This window comes from Thermobia domestica, chromosome 7, assembly GCF_964235325.1.
Source record: "Thermobia domestica chromosome 7, izTheDome1.hap1.1, whole genome shotgun sequence".
Taxonomy (NCBI): Eukaryota; Metazoa; Arthropoda; class Insecta; order Zygentoma; family Lepismatidae; genus Thermobia; species Thermobia domestica.
The window spans coordinates 170,428,570-170,434,569 of NC_137460.1; positions in this window are offsets into that span (position 1 = coordinate 170,428,570).

Here is a 6,000-nt window from a genome sequence, read left to right on the forward strand (position 1 = left end):
ACTAAATGATCATAGCACCTTCCATGCTATGGGCTCCATAGCAGTAGTAACTCCTAGAAAGATAGTAAGTAGAAAAGTTCCCAAGAAGATAATCACAACACACGATCGTAGTAAAGAATACTGGGCAGGTCTTTCCAGTGATCTTATCATAGAACAGGCACTGATGAGAAGCATGAAATCTAGAGGAGGGTTAACTAGAGGAAGAGGAATGAATGCCATAAGCACAGCGACAAGTATGGGTTCAATCCATGATTCTTTGTACAGAGTTCAACAATGCCATGCAGCAATTCACTACTGTCTTGCACAATACCAGTGAACAACACAAAGAAGCTTCATACACAAGACAGACAAGAGACTACTGCCCAGATACCAAGAAAATGTTGAAATTAATATTAGATTGAAGCCCATTTATTCCTGATAACCTTTGCGTAGTTTGACATCAGGAGTGGTTGCTCATAGTAATGTCAACGTTGACAAAACAATAGAAGTTGGTAATCTAATTGTCCAGTCCATGCAGGGTCATAACATTTGGAACTATTCATTCAACGGAATTTACAGGCTGTTGCCATGGGATCGAAGAATATTAAAGTAGGCCAAGATGTCAATATTGACCCACAATTTTAATACATCATTTATGCGGTATGCTGAAATATTCAACAATGCAAACAGTCTGAAAGAAGACATATTACTGTTGGAGAACATGCTATTTGTACCATATGGAGGAAAGACATCTGATATCTTATATGACCTCAGATACAGATGCTTCAGTACAAAGGTTGTTAAAAATATGGTTCAAGCTCTTCTAGCCCAGCCACTTCCACCGACTTCAGCTGCTGCTAAATTCCAAATCTTACGGATCTACTACTAAGTTCAGGATTGGAAGGGCAATACAACTCTTCTACCTGAGGATTGGGGTTGGCAGTTACAGGATGGGCAACTCCTTATAGTACTCACTGATCTTCCACCAGCACCACCAGCTCTGCTCGATATCATAAGAGGTAAATGCAAGACAGATTGCAGCACTTCAAGGTGCTGATGGTAGAAAGCATAGTTTGGAATGTTCGTCAGTTTGTAGTGAATGTCATGGTATAGTGTGCTGCAACTCCCATACAGGAGATAGTGTTCAACGATGGTGTTTCTGATAGAGAGTGATATTGATGGATGTGACAGCGGTGTATTACTTGTGTTTGTTACTTGTGTTTTAATAGTATTTTTAAAGAGTGTCTAGTAATTTAAACGACTCTGTACAAGTTTAACCAACTCTTACAGATACTGATAATATATCCTTACAACAATATTTATAACTTTACTACCTATGAGCCTATTATTATAATTTTGTAATAAATGGAATATGAATAGAAACACGATCGGATGATTCCTGGTTTTAAAAAACACTATCCATTTGACACCTGATAACTTATATGAACTCAGATACAGAGAAAGATACAGAGAAAATATGGTTCTAGCTGTTCAAGCCCAGCCACTTCCACCGACTTCAGCTGCTGCTAAATTCCATAGCTTACAGATCTACTACCACGATCAGGATTGGAAGAGCAAAACAACTTTTCTATCAGATATATATATATAGCTATATTTCACATAAATTGGAAGGAAAAGGAATTTTCTAGATTTAGAGAAGAAATTCAATATGGCTGAAATATGGCTGCTTTCCCATGATCGGGTTTCTGTTGACTTTGATATGTTGATGGGGATATTATTCAAAATCTAAGAAACCTCACTTTATTATTACAATTAGTTTGATGTTTTCTCCTAAAAGACTGGACTAGATATAAATTTCTGACAACGTACGAGAAATCCGTTCATCATTTTAAACATAAATATGTCAGTAAGTACAAGGCAAAAGAGGGATATCATTTTTCAAAGCAGAAGCTGTTTTATACATTAATCGAAAGCCCTAGTTCACTTATTGCGAAACTCTAATAAAAATTTTCCGAATGCATATACTGTACGATTTATTTTCATATACAGAGACGCAAACAGAGAGACAGATGAAAAAACCGCTAAACACATTTGTTATCGTTTCTAAAGCACAACGCATCAAAGTTATAAGTATTTTCCCCGGGTAACCCACAGTGTCCCAGGCGCGGTCCAACTAAAAAATTGCAATTGTTAGGGTGATCAAGTTACATATCGGACATAACAAGGGATTAAATACTGTTGGGAAATAAAAGAAGACAAGTCAAGTTTCAACTCTCTAAAATTACTATGTGAGAAATTGTGGCGGGTCAAATGTAAGCAAAAACATCTTTGTAAGTTTATGGCCAACCCAAAAATCCTTACAGTTGAACAGATGTCAAAACAAAAAAGCACATGTGTGATCACTTCAAAAAATATAAGATTGAAAGTGTAAATATTTGTCCCATGGTTTTTCGCAGAACGTCAGACGGGGTTCACTTCAAAATTTGCAAATGACAAGGGGAGGCAAGTAGAAAATCATATAAAAGCTGTTATTACATGAAAGCAGATCGAACAAGTCTGGTCACTCTAGGATAACGCAGTGCAAACATCTTACTTTTTAGTCCTTCTGTCAGCAGTCAGCTTTTTTATATTTTAATTATTTTACTAAACTCAAGGAAAGGAATTGCCCCAAACTCTGAGATCCTGCTCTTTGGGCCCAGTAAAGTGTAAATAAATAGAGCAATAAAATGAAAGCAAATTAAAAAATAGAAGAATAAAATGAAATTACACTACTTCCTTAAGTAGGGATAGTTTACATACAATGTACAATAATAGAAGTTATTCTCGTTGTCTGGATTAGAATGTATAAAATGATTTTAAGAAAATTTGTTTTACTAAGAAAAGAAAACACGGGCAAGTGTCTCACAGTGACAACAAGTGCCGATTGCAAAATGGAACCCAATGCGCTCAGAGAATTAAATTGAAGGTACTCATTATGACCAGAAGAAATTTAGCACAAGGTAATATTAGAAACTCGAGAATGGTTCTGTATTGTTTAATTTTCCAACAGCATCTCAACGAAATGGTACTTGACTTCCTTTGTCTATTGAAAATTTTGAGGAATACCACGTCTCAGACTTTGCGGTTACCATCGAACAAATATTTTTTCTTTGAATCATTGGCTTTTGAAATGATGACACATGTACTTTTCTGTTTTGTCAATAATTAATGTGTCAATTAATATGTCAATAATTAATGATCAGCAAGATCTCCTTCTCCTTTGAAATACTCACTTAGCCACTTTCCCAATATAAATATTTTAAATAACGAGAAATCCGTTCTTTCATTATATTCTTAAATATGTCAATTGATATCGACCACCAAATCCAGCTTCCAAACACTAATTTCGACCCGCTGTGTATACTCACTTTTTAATTGGAAATACCTGACTATTTTGATAATTCCATTATTTGAATTTATGTAAAACAGTTCTGTAACTTAAAAACATGAATAGTCTGCTTGATATATGAAAACACGCATTTTGCCCTACTGAAGAGACTCGCTTTTCCATTGTAAATGACAGACAATTTACGTCAATTCCTTTCTTTCACTTCATTCTCAAATGCTCAAAATACTAACGATTTCTGAGTCTATTTCATCACCCGAACTCTAGCCCTACAGCAATTCACGACAATCCCCTTGTTTCATTTTATTCTTAAATACGTGGGCAAATAACGTAGAGCGCGATCTTGCGTCAAACCTCTAAATACTCGTTTCACGCTAACGGATGGAATCACTGACAATTTTAAGAATTCCATTGTTTCCTTTATAATTTTAAGTATGTCTTCGACATAGGATCACTAACAGATTGTTTTAACTTCCAACCACTCCGTTTGCAATACTGAATATACTGGCTTTTCAGTTGTAAAAATCACAATTTTCGACATTTGCGTTATTTCGTTTTATTTTTATATATGTCGGCAACTAACGATAATCAAAAAATGCATCATCTTCCAAACACATCTTTCGCCTTGCTGAATGGGATCACTTACCAATTGTAAATGTACGACAATATAAGAAAACTCCTTTAATTCATTTCATTCTACGATATGTCGGCAAATAACGATGACCTAGAGTTTGCTTTATCTTCCAAACAGTCTTTAACCGTAATCACTGTACTCACTTTTCAAGGCTCAATATTTTATAATTTGCAACATTCAAATTTTTACTTTCTTTTTTACGGCTATTCCACTGTTTATTTCATACTTAAATATGTTAAAACCATAAAGGGCCTTAATGTATGGACCAACTATTAGATTTTTAAATATTTGATAATTTACGACAATTCGGTTATTTTTCTCGGAAAATCTCCATCGGCAAGAATCTACTTCAGCTTACAATCACTCCTTTCGCCTTACTGAATTGACTCACAATTCAACTCTAATATATCTCACATATTACGACAATCCGTTCTTTCAATTTATTCTTAAATCTGTTGGTAACTTACTACCAAGAGTCTCCTTCATCTTCCAGACACACTTTAACATTACTGAATGGAGCCTGCTTTATATACCAAAACACACGTTTCGCCCTACTCAAATGCCCTAACTTTTCAATTGTAAACATCGGATATTTTGCGTCTATTCCATTCTCTCATTTTATTCTTAAATATGTCAGTAACTAACGGTCAGTAAAATTCTGCTTAATCTTCCAAACACTGATTTCACTTTAAAAAATGGACTCACTATTCAAGTCTAAATATTTGAAAATTTACCACAATTTCGTCCTTTCATTTCATTCTTTTTTGCGTCAAACTCCCGATCAGCAAGAGTCTACTTCAGTTTCGAAACACTTCTATCGCCCCACTAAATAGACTCACATTTCAATTGTAATATTTCTCACATGTTACGACAATTCTGTTATATCATTTTATTTTTAAATATGTTAGTAACGAATTAACAGGAACCTGACTCATGTTTTAGACACTACTTAACATTACTCAATAGACTCATTTACCAAATGCAAATATCTGACAAATTAGTACAACAAGTTCTTTCATTTTATTATTAAGTATGTCAGTTACTAACGAGCAGCAAGACTTTGCTTCATCATGCATACCCTAATATCGGCATACTGACTTTACTCACTGTTTAATTGTATATATCTGGAATTCTACGAAAATTCTATTATTTCATTTCATTCTTCTTTGTGTCGCCAGATAAAGACCAGCAAGAAATTTGTTTGATGTTGCAAACACTCTTTTCGACCTACCGAATGGACTAATTTTTACTTGTATGTATCAGAAAATTTACGACAATTCCGTTCTTTGATATTATTCTTAAATATGTTTTCAACCAAAGATCACCACGTATTTGGTACAGCTTCCAAACACTCCATAGGGCTTACTGAATCGACTCACTATTCAATTGTTAATATTGACAATTTACGACAATTCCGCTCTTTCAATTTATTAATAAATATGTTAGTAAGTAAACATCTGGAAGTTACTGCTTCGTACGAGAGATCCATTGTTCTATTTTATTCTAAAATAGTCCAGTAAAAAAAACTCAAGAGCCTGAATTATATACCGAAACACTCCTTCCGCTCTGCTGCATAAAATATCTTTTATTTGGGAATATCTAACAATTCACGACAATTCCGTTATTTCGTATTATTTTTACCTCTGTCGGAAAATAACTTGAGCAAGACGTTGCATCTTCTTAACACTTCTATTACTCTAATTAATAGGCTCACTTTCCAATGACAGAAGTCTGCTTCAACTTCCAAACAGTCCTTTCGATATTGCAAGTAGACACACTTTTCCAATGGAAATATATCAAAATGTACACCAGTTACGTTCTTTCATTTGAAACAAAAATATGTCACTAAGTGGCGATCAACTAGGGTCAACCAAACCGCTGCTTGTGCCCCACTGAATAGAAACACTAATCATTACAATATATCAGACAATTTATAAGAGTTCCGTCTTTTTCATTTTATTTCCCAATTACAAAGTAACTAATGATCATCAAGAAGGCTTCCGGTAACCCAGGATGAAAACGAATATGTATCATCTTCCAA